The 12,175-nt window shown below is 38.5% G+C and overlaps 1 long non-coding RNA gene across 2 annotated transcripts in view; it reads right to left on the bottom strand.

The window, feature by feature from the left end:
• Positions 1-251: 251 nt before the first annotated feature.
• Positions 252-12,175, bottom strand: part of LOC149159425 (uncharacterized) — a 40,203-nt gene continuing 28,279 nt past the window's right edge. For both annotated transcript variants that reach the window (XR_016261123.1, XR_016261124.1), the window contains one exon: positions 252-276. This is a non-coding gene — a long non-coding RNA (uncharacterized LOC149159425). The remainder of the gene's footprint in view (positions 277-12,175) is intronic.

Raw genomic sequence — 12,175 nt, 5'->3', positions numbered from 1 at the left:
GTATTGGTATTTAGGAAATCAGACCTTCTATCAGCATGCATCGGCGTTTTTCTGTGTTCCGCTTAGTGCATTATGTTCCTATATGGATGCCCCAATGTTGTATGTGGTTCTCTTTTATTCCTCGTTAAATCTGTAAAAACTGTCTATCTATAGTCTGGTCACCGTTTTCTGGGAACCACAGGCTACTCCTTCAATGTACTCTTTAGGTTTTGCTGCATATATTGCCTCAATATATATATATATATATATATATATATATATATATCGCTTTTTCTTCTGAAAAAAAAAAGTTGTTTTTTAACCATTTCTTATAAGACACAAAATAGAAGGTTTGACCACCATTCACGTCCAAAAAATAGCAAATGTGGCATCCTTGACCATCACTCCCAACTTCAACACAAGTACCCACCAAAATCATAACAAATGCATGCATAATGCAAATTAAAAGGAAGAAGTAGAATAAAGCAGCATGGATTCTCATAATTTTATGACAACTAAATGCCCATTAATAAAATTACACATTGCTTAAAACATAATATTCTATAATAAAGAATAATAATAATTTTGCATATTCATAGACAACAAAAGGGGAATTATCCTTTTGCATACATGTATAAAAAACAAAATTGGTCATGTAAGAGCAATATTTGATGACCATAGGCATCCAAGACATATACCACCACTAAGCCAGATTATATAAGCCAGCTGATGAGGGCACCAAACAATGGATTCAACTATGAAAGCACCAAACAATGGATTAAATGATCGAAGGGAGGAGTTCCCGTGACTTAAAGAATGGAAAAACAGGAGACAAATTTCAATTTATAAAGTTTTCTTGCCTTCTATTTTCTGTGTACAAGTCAAAATGAAATTTGAAATTTTCAGAAACAATTGGTAGAAAATCGTTAATTGAGAAGATCTGGATACTAAAACTGAATAAAGACAAAAGATGTTCACGGCATATTCAGGTTAAGAGGCAACACATCATACCGCATCTCAGTGTTTAACATTACCAAGGCAGCATTTGGAATTCAGAAAGAAACCCAAGAGGAATTCTCATGGCTACCGAGTATGAAAAACAAAAGATCGGTGGAGCTTTGTGCAGAAGGATGCAGAAAGGCTACAAATAGCCAATTTTTCTATATTAACTTCATCGACCTTGGGAGAGTTGTCTTGCTCTAGGAAGGTCTCAAGAGGAGGTTGGATTAGGGTTTCCAGAAACGCTGCAAGACCAAAATTGCAGGGTCGAAGTAGTAGGATGAGTTGAAATATTGAAGTTGGCAAATTAAATTTGCAGTATTGAAGCTAGTTGGTGCAGAATCAAGGAAGGACTTGAGGAAGGGTTGACTTGGTACTAGGAGGACTTGGTCTAGGGTTTGGGTCTTTGTATCTCCTTTGAAGCAGATTCTAAGAAGAGAAGAGTTTTCAAATTTTTTCCTTTGGAGGAGTTTTGGCCTAGCTGAGAGCCTAATATCTATGTCCTCTTTTGTTGTTGTTATTGTTCTTGATATTGTTTTATGAAAAAATCTAACTAAAGAACACAAAGAAGATAAATAAGATTCACAAGCAAATACCAAGGTTAAGGAAAATAAGAATAGTAGTTACCTCTATCCATTTTCCAAGATGGTATCAGAGTTAAGGTGAACAAGGAAGGCAGCAGGAAGGACACTAGAAGGAATTACATGTCAAAGGGAAGGCAAAAGGAAACTCTCAAGAAAAGACTGAAGAAGAAGACTTCAAGAAGGATTGAAAACTCATTGGTAGAAGACCTAGAAGGAGGGTTTCTACTAAAGAAGATCAAGACTACATCAAAGGAAAAGTACAAGAAGGGTGTTGATCTCTCTTGAAAGAAGATCTATTATCTTTGAAGAAGGCATTAAGGACCTTGGAATTTTTTGTTGGAAGAATCCCAAGAAACATCTTTCAAAGACATTGTCGAAGACTCTTCAAAGATCTTGAAGGCATCAAGAAGATTGAAGACATCTCAAATTGGAGGCTTATGTGATTCATGATTTAAGCAAAGATCTTTTGGAGAAATCACATAGATTTCTTAGGGTCGACACTTCTTCAAGGAGAATCTTGGTCTCAAGTGTCATATTATTACATCATGTTTGAATCTTCAAGTCATATGGATTCTTTATGCAAGGAGAACAATAAGCTCATTGTGGCATTAAACTATCTAGCAAGGAAGAAAAGAATTGACTTGATACTCACAAAACAAGAAGTAATGGAATACGTTTTTGGGGAGATTACTGAACCTAAGAAAGATACAAAACAAGAATTGACAAAATACAAGAAAGGGGAAGTAAGGTCACGGAGGATCATATTGGAATCCATTAAAGATTTCTTTGTTCCATTCCTTGCAAATTTGAAGACTTCCAAGGCTATGTACGACAAGCCAGTGAATTTGTACTCGATAAGTACAACAAGACAAAAAATGTCATTGAGAAACAAGTTGTATAGAATGAAGAAATCAAAGGATGAGGATGTGGCATCCTTTCTCATGAGAGTCTCTCAACTAAGAGACCATCTACAAGGACTTGGGGAAGCAATTATTGATTCTGAAGTAACCATCTGTGTACTAAAAGCATTGCCGCCAGAATGGAACAACTTTGCAACAAGCATCTACTCCAAGAAGTATTCAACTCTCTTTGATGAGTTGTGGGTGTAGTGCATATTTATTAATTTTCGATAGCAATGGTATGTTCTATGCCTTAGCACAATTTACTTCAATGTTCCTTGTCAGCCCAATGACAATTTCCAATTATTTCCAGTAGCAATCACATTATCTTAAACACATTGACACTAAATGCGGATAGAACATAAAAACATGTGAAGAACACAAGCCAAGACAAGAGGACACAAGATTTGGCGGATGTCAGGGAAAAACCCTTTGATCAAATCTTCTTATTATTTTTCAATAGTTCAGCAGAAAGAGAGTACAAATATCAAATTTACTTGCCCAAAACAACCGTGTCAAAAACAGTCAACTGCAGCCCTAACAAGAAAGTCAAAGCTAGTCAAATCAGCACCTAAATGTCCTCCAAGCAATGCGGTCAACAGCAGTCCAATTCAGCCTTCAAGGAGAGTCAAATTCAACCCAAAACAGTGCGGTCAAATCCAGTCAAAAGAGAGAAACACTACTATAATTTTTTGTTGTGAAATCTGAAGTCAACTCTAGTCAAATTGTCCCAAACACCTCGATTTCTATGCCAATAAATGTGGCCTCAAAAGATCGAAATTTTTCCCTTGAAACCAAAGTCAACAAAGGTCAAATGAGCTCTAGTCAACATTGGTCTGTTACTTTGAAATTCAGCATGTTCTGTCCTAGAAAAATTTGGCCTCTTGCCACACGTGCGAAGAAGAGAGAGGTTATCCCGAAGCTGTAAGAACCAATCAAGAAAGGAGAGAAAGATGTATGATGTGATGAGTGATGTCCAAATGAGGAGAGAGGTCACTCCTATTTGTAGAATTTGTTGAAGAGACATATCCATTGGGCTTCTTGACCCTACATTTGACTGAGGTCGACCTTGACAATTTGTGCATGAGAGAGAATAAATTCAAAATTGCACTTCTACTTGTCAGAATGAGATGATCTTTATATCAAAATTAGACCTCCCGAAAAGAGGAATCCAATGCGATAATCATCTCCATCATATGAGTTGTCCCAAGGTGGAATTTGGCCTTAGTTGCCAATTTTAACACTCCCTCTCAACTAAGGAGAATTCCACCTGCCAATCCATCTGTCATCATACTATCCGGTCATCATGTACCATCTCTATCATCATTACCCTACTCTGCTCTGTTGAATCATGAAGTAATAATGAAGAAGAAGTGGTTGAGAGTGAGTCATAAGACCTTACCACTCTCCACTGACAAAAGTCAGTCCTTGATCCCAGATCAAGTTGTTGAACACCATGCATCCTAGTCATAGGGAGTACAACAATACACGATGCGTCCATCGGTAGTGCTATGGTCCCTAACCATCTTTTCCCAACTCATTGGCCAGATGAGAGGTACTTCCCATGAGTCTCGAACTCCATGGGTAGGATGTGTGTTGGGGCATCGACAGGAGAAGGTGAACCACTCATCTTGCTCATATGCCATAGGAGAAGGTGAACCACTCATCCTATGCATATGTCAATCATAGGGGAAGGTGAACCACTCACCCTACATACATGTGTCTGCAATTGTAGGGGAAGGTGAACCACTCACCCTACACACATGTCAACCATCATGGGGTATCACAAGGGAAGGTGAACCACTCACCCTGTATCTAGCGCACCACTAGGGGAAGGTGAACCACTCACCCTATGGTCGTTCATAACTCCAAGAAGTTACCCAAAGCCGCCAGGAGCTCCCAGAGCTCAGTGTCCAACTCATACGGGACCCTCATAGGAGGGTCATTCCACGACTCCAAGCCTCTCTCAGAAAGTTAAGAATTTGACCTTCCATAAAGGTTTTGTGAAAATGTATGTGACTTGTTCCTTCATCCTGATGTGTTGGAGCCTTATTACTCCCCATTGTACCATATCCTGAATAAAGTGGTACCTGATATCAATGATAGGTGAATCCCACTATGATTGTCGCAGAAGATCACGGTGGTATCCAGCACGTGCTCAAATAGCTCACTGAAGAGCTTCTTCAACCAAACAGCTTCACAACAGGCCATACTCGCAACAATGTATTCGGCCTCAGCGATGCTTAAAGCAACCGATTTTTGCTTCTTGCTCATACAAGATATAGAAGCAGTTTTTAAAGAGAAGCAGCGCCCATACGTGCTCTTAGGATCCACCACACTATCAGCCCAGTGAACATCTAAATATCCATGAAGCCTCAAATTCCCAACATTATATCTCAATCCATAGTGGATTGTGCCCAAGAGATATATCAAGAGATTCATAGCAACAATCCAATGAATGTGATGAGGCTCGAGTCTTGACCATAAATTGATTCAATGTGTTCATAGCAAAGCATATGTCAGGACAGGTGTTGAGCAAGAACATCAAGGGCCCCACAAGTTGACGATATTCGGAAGGGTTCACTAATCCGGGCCCAACAACACTTCCACATAGCTTCTTAAAGTTGAGTTCCATCAAAGTATATATGAACTTGCAATCCACCATCCCACATCTCTCAAGTAGCTTCACAATGTATTTTCCTTGAGAAAGGAAAATCTCACCTGGCTTTTGCCAGACCTCCAATCCTAGGAAGTAGTGCATCAGTCCTAGCTCCTTCAATTCAAATTCTAAAGCCAACTCCCTCTTGCATTGATGAATGAGAGGGTCATCACCTGTTAGAAAGAGATCATCCACATAAAGGACCAGAATGAGAGGCCTCTCCTTTTCCACCTCGAAGTATAGGTTCGGGTCAATGTCATTGCTTGTAAATCCCAGCTTCATAAGATAGCTATCAATTCTTCATGATTGACTCATACTCCTCGTTCATCGCATCCTTCCAAACTTGGTGTTTCACAGTGTCTTCGAATGTACAAGGCTCAAATTGTACAACATTACTCATGGCAGTTAAGTACCCTTAGTACCTGTTTAGTTTCTTGCTTTCACAAAATGTCCCCCTCTGTGCAATATGTCTCTCAGCGTCTTCAAGAGTATCTTTGAGCCACAAAGGTCTTTTTCTTGAAGTAGAGGGCTCACTAGGAGGTGGATCAATGGGATCCATCGGACCTTCCACATCGAGCATCGGGTCATCAAACGAAGGTTCATCCTGCTTTCCTGCATCATCATCATCATTGTCCTTCCTAGGGATAGGAAGATCTCAGACTTTCCTAAGGGGAGAATCTTCATCAAAAGTGACATCATGACTTATTTCCACTTCCCTTTGACTAGGCACATAGATTCTATATGCCTTTGAAGTTTCAATGTAGCCCACAAACGTTCCTTTGTTTCTTTTCTCTTTCGACACATGAAAATATGGGACAATCAAAAATTCTTAAGTGAGAAACATCAGGTTTCTTACCAGTGAATACTTCTTCGAGTGTCTTGAAGTCCAGTGCTTGATGTAGGCATCTGTTTTGAACATATACAATGGTGTTAGCAGCTTCTTCCCATAAGAACTTCGGTAGACCTTGGTCATGAAGCATGGCACGAGTGGCTTCTATGATAGATCGATTCTTCCTTTCGGCAACTCCATTTTGCTCAAGAGTATATATAGTAGTGGTCTCCCTCTTAATCCTAGCTTCTCTACGATAGTCAATGAATTCATTTTACTCATATTCGGTCCCATTATCGGTCCTTAATATTCTAATCTTCTTCCATGTTTGATTCTCAACCAAGGCTTTGAAAGAGCGAAACCATTTGAACAACTTGTCCTTCTTTTTTAAGAAATAGATCCATGTTTTGCAAGAGAAGTCATCCACAAAAATTGCATAGTACAAATATCCACCCAAAGATGTTATGGGCAACATCCCTGATAGATCAGAATGGACCAATTGAAGAATATCGGTCGTTTGACTTTGACTTGAGGGGAATGGTTCCCTTGTATGTTTTCCAACTGCACAACCCTGACACAAACCTTCATAATCTAAGTTGAATTCAGGCATACCTGTGACCCTCTTCCGTACATCGGGTAAGGCTTTGTAATGAAGGTGAGCAAATCTTCGGTGCCATAATTCAGATTGAAGAGAAGTATTAGAAGTCATTGCTCCCAACGGACTTCCTCCAACCTAATAGAGACCTTCAACCCTAAATCCAATAGTGAATGCATCTCTTCGGTTCCTTTGCCAAACACGAACCTTCCCATCAATGAATATCACTTTGAAACCTTTGTCTTCCATTGCAGAAATAGAGACCAGGTTCTTTTTCGGATCAGGTACATACAAAACTTCTTGTAGACGAAGGGTTTGACCTTGATTTAAGTGAAGAGTAACAGTCCCAATTCCTTCCACGGGATAAGTGGCATTATCCCCAAGTATAGTCTCCATATTTGTCTTATTTTTAATCAAGTTTGAGAGAGCCTCTTTGTACCCAGTGAAGTACCTTGAGGCATCACTATCAATCAATCAATGATCTAACATATCCAGAGGAATGATCTAACATATCCGGAGGAGAGGCAGTGATGAGGGCAGAAATAAGATAAAATTCTTTTTGTTTTTCACCAACATTAACTTCTTCATACCTGGAGTTTCTCGACCTCTTGGGAGGACAACCATTTCCATTTCGAGCAGCGAGAGCATTCCTCTTTCCTTTGTTGTTGAACCTGTTGTTCCTTTGATTGTCATTGCCCTTGTAGTTGTTGTTATGGTTGTCATCATATCTTGGAGTATCCTTCTTGTGAGGACACTCTCTAGCAAAATGTCCAAACCTATTGCAATTGAAGCATCTTCCTTTTCTTCCTTCTTTGAATCTCGGGTTGAACCCTTGACCTTGTCTTCTTGGACCAGCATTGTTCTTCCTCTTAGCATGAGCGGATAAGGCAGTAGGATTGTTTTCATTTGAGGGCTTGTCTCTTTTCATCATCCTTATTTCTTCTTGAATGCATCTAGCCAATAATTCATCAAATCCTAGAATCTTGTCATTGTTGAGGATGGTAGTGTTAAACACGTCCCATTCTCTTATAAGGCCTCCAAGTGCAATAAGAGTGAACTCCCTAACACCAATGACTACCCCAATAGATAGGAGATCATTTTTTATCTCGATAATCCTCATGAAGTAGGATTGAATGGATTCTCTTCTATCCATATTGATGTCTTTCAACTTGTTCTTAAGAAAGGGAACTTGATTTGCATTATTTACTTTGAACATCCCAACCATCTTGTCATACATCTCCTTAGATGTTTCCAAATCAAAAATGTAGGCAATAATTTTCTTAGCTTTAACTTCACCTTTCTTGTACTTTGTTTGTGCAGATGTGGATGCATTTGAAGGAGGCTCCACTACTCTTCCTATGACATAGTCCATGGCATCATTTTCTTGCAATATCAAATCTAAAGACATCTTCCATGCATGATAGTCAAATTTATCCTTAAGCTTGTCCTTGTATTTGAAGTAAGATGTAATCGTCATTGGGACTGGTTCCAAGTTTTAGTCCAACGGCTTCCCTTAGTGATTTCTTTTCTTTACTCTTGCTTGGGCTTTGTCTTCACCTGAGCTCTAATACCATGTAAATCTTAGATAACAATGGTATGTTCTATGCTTTAGCACAATTTACTTCAATGTTCCTTATCAACCCAATGACAATTTCCAATTATTTCTAGTCACAATCACATTAACTTAAACACATTGACAGTAAATGCAGATAGAACATAAAAACATGTGAAGAAGACAAGAGGACACAAGATTTGGGGGATGCCCGGGAAAAACCCCAATGTGGAGAAAACCCTTTGATCAAATCTTCTTATTATTATTCAACAGTTTAGCAGAGAGAGTAAAAATATCAAATTTATTTGCCCAAAACAACCCTGTCAAATTTAGCAGTCAACAATAGTCCACTGCAACCCTAACCAAAAAGTCAACGCTAGTCAAATAAACACCTAAATGTCCTCCAATTAGCTCAACCAATAGCAGTCCAATTCGACCTTCAGGGAGAGTCAAAGTCAACCGAAAACAATTCGGTCAAATCCAGTCAAAAGAGAGAGAAACACTACTGTAATTTTCTGCGATCAAATCTATAGTCAACGATGGTCAAACTATCCCAAACACCTCGATTTTTGTGCCAATAAATGCAGCCTCAAAAGATCAATATTTTGCCCTAAAAACCAAAGTCAACAAATGTCAAATGAGCCATGGTCAACGTTGGTTTGCTCCTTTGAAATTCGGCTTGTTCTGTCCCAGAAAAATTTGGCCTCCTGCCACACGTGCGAAGAAGAGAGAGGTTGCCCCAAGTTGTACGAACCAATCAGGAGAGGAGAAAGAGATGTATGATGTGATGAGTGATGTCCAAATGAGGAGAGAGGTCACTCCTATTTATACAATTAGTTGAGGGTGAGGAGACACATCCATTGGGCTTATTGAACCTACATTTGGTTGAGGCCGGCGTTGACAATTTGTGCATGAGAGAGAATAAATTCAAAATTCCACTTCTACTTGTCAGAATGAGATGATCTTTATATCAAAAATGGACCTCTCGAAAAGTGGAATCCAATGCAATAATCATCTCCATCATATGAGTTGTCCTAAGGTGGAATTTGGCCTTAGTTGTCAATTTTAACAATATTGGAAGAATCAAGCATCAAGGTCAAGAATGATATTGGATCATATGAGCAATCTCAAGCCTTTCTGGTCCGAGTCAAGAAGTTGAAGAAGGAGAAGTTGGGCAAGTCCAAGAAAAAATACTTGTCAAAGGTTCAATGCTTCAAGTGCAATGAATTTGGACACTTTAAGAGGGACTGTCCAAACCAACAAAACAACAAGAGAAAGGAAAGGAGTGAAGCTCATGTAGTCGAAGCAGTGGGAGAACCTGAGAAGAAGGAAAAGAAGGAAGAAGTGAAGGATCTTTACTACTAAAGAAGGTTCACTCACTGCCAGGTTCTTTGCAAAGATTATTCTTTCTTTTAGGATAGTATGTTTTGCATAGCATCATAGAAACAAGCATGTGATAGTAGCATGTCTAGTTCTACATGATTAAGTTGCTTTGTAGAGATCATCTAGGTAAATGGATAGATAGACCATTTTGCATATTGATCATCCAAGGATTATTTAACATTATGTTAGAAGAAGTCATCTTGCTTAGGTGGATCATCATGATCTTGGAAGAACCATACTTATGAAAGGTTCTTGGAAGAAGCACTATAACAAAGGTTAGTAGACATTCCATCCAATGTGGAAATATTGGAAAATGGATGAAAGAATGCAATGGGTCAGGATGCAGGCTCTTTATGAGATATATAAATAGCTAGATGATTGGATAAAAGCATAGGAATGCATGTTGAATATAAAACTTTAGATAAGATTCATATGTATAGAATCTTTTGGAGAAAAAGTTGGTCAAAAAATATGCTTAGGTATATGGATATATGATGCTTGAAAATAGTAAGATTTGACTTAATTAAGGATGTATATTAAGACTTTCTCTAGAATGTGTAAGATAATTATTAACATCCAGTATTGTCTTCGAAAGAAAAGTTGTAAATTGGTAATCAAGTTCGATCCTTCAGCACTCTGATGCATGAAGGAAGATTCATATGGAGATGGACTAAGAGGGGATATTGATGGAACAAGAAGGTCACTATGGTGAGGTAAGTCTAATTTTCATTATTGTTGGTTATCTGGTTAAAATATTATTTTTGGTACTTGGTAGAATGTTGTTGGAATACATAATGACAGTTGATGCAAGTTCAATTGTATGGATGAAAATGTATGAGGATTATTGAGGGAAGCTCAATATTTGGCACCTAGCAATTGTGAAGTCAAGATGTGGACATCTTGGGATTAAAAGGTAGCAGTACGCAAAGATAACCTGAAGGTCAAAGGAAGATCACTTTCAAGAAGAAGCTATGATCAGCTTGAAGTTTGGAAAGGCTCAATGTAATGCCTTCATATCAAACAAGAAAGTGATAAGCAAGAAGATTGGCCTGGAACCTGTCACAAGATTAAAGAGAGATGGTGGCTCCATGATACCTCGAAAGAAAGAAAGCTCGATGATGCAGAGCAAAGAGGGAACTAAGCAGCTATGAAAGTAGTTGATACTCTTATGAAGACGCGATATAAGGCTTGTGATGATGACTTCCCAAATAGAAAGGAAATCTAGATCTCCTCTGGTTTTGAGAGGGAGTAAAGGGGTCTCCTTGTATAGGAGCAAGGTTCTATTCTCAAGATTAAGGAGAATAGGGATGCCCTCTCTGGTTAAGAGCGAGTGATGTTGGACATCACATGTGCATTCTCTTCTTCAGGTGATGAATAAAGAATGACGGAGCATTGGATAAGCATTTGTGTTTCCTTGAGGATAAAACATCCAAGAAAGGAAAGGTACCAAAGAAGAGTGCTCGAAGAAGACAGATATTCTTTGAGGACTCAGGATTGGAGATCCAAGATAAGATAGTCTTAAAAGAATATACCTCGTAAACACTCGGATGGGGTATGTACCTTGTAGAGGTAGCGGTATCACACGTAAAGCCTCCCAGCCTAATGCTCTTGATTAAAGAAGAGCTTGTCTAGTTAGGCCTTAGAGGTAGTGTTGGTCTTGATGATGATGCTTACGGTATGGCTTATCAATCTGACTCTTCTTGTGAGAACTCTTCAATTTGAGATATGATGTTGTATTGGTTGTACAATTATGAATACCTCCCTATTTTTGAGGGTGTTGAGAAATGTAACTAGTTTTTGTCTTCATAATTGTTGCACTCATTTCAATATGTATCCTATGTAACAAACAAAAGAAGAAAAGAAAAAGTTATTTTTATTAAATCATTGGTTTCATGTTCATTATTGATGGTCTTCTAGGTAAAAACATGTTCTTCGTGCTTCTAGGTTTTGTGAGGTCTTAGAATTTATTGTCATGAGTCAAAGGAGTCAACATCATGTTTATAAGACCCTTTTTGGTAAAATGTAATTGTAAAAAGATTTATTTGAGTCTAGAAAGCCCTGGAAGCTACAAAGTACAAGTTGGCTTTTGAGGGTGTTGAGAAATGTAACTAGTTTTTGTCTTCATAATTGTTGTACTCATTTCAATATGTATCCTATGTAACAAACAAAAGAAGAAAAGAAAAAGTTATTTTTATTAAATCATTGGTTTCATGTTCATTATTGATGGTCTTCTAGGTAAAAACATGTTCTTCGTGCTTCTAGGGTTTGTGAGGTCTTAGAATTTATTGTCATGAGTCAAAGGAGTCAACATCATGTTTATAAGACCCTTTTGGGTAAAATGTAATTGTAAAAAGATTTATTTGAGTCTAGAAAGTCCTGGAAGCTACAAAGTACAAGTTGGCCCTTGGAACATCAAGTCAACTTAAAGGAGGGAATTTGACCCCTTGAGAAGGCTACATAAGGAAGCAGTTCGACCTCATTTGGGACTCACTCACTCCACAAGTTCGATCTATCAAGAAAAAGTTTGATTTGTAGCTAGGAAGTTGGAAGGAGAGCAAACGTCTAGGAGAAGGAAGAAGGACGAAATATCTTTGTTTCTGGGCTCTATCTCTCTCACATGTGCAAATATCTAGGGCTTTTGGTGCTGCAGAAGGAGGTCGAAATTCTAGGTCTGAGTTGCAGTAGAACGAAGTGTA

This window comes from Pinus tabuliformis, chromosome 5_2 (assembly GCF_031772625.1).
Source record: "Pinus tabuliformis cultivar Carrire ecotype Pingquan chromosome 5_2, CPIR1, whole genome shotgun sequence".
NCBI lineage: Eukaryota > Viridiplantae > Streptophyta > Pinopsida > Pinales > Pinaceae > Pinus > Pinus tabuliformis.
The sequence above is the reverse complement of the archived record's forward strand: the minus strand, read 5'-3'. Positions and strand labels throughout refer to the sequence as shown.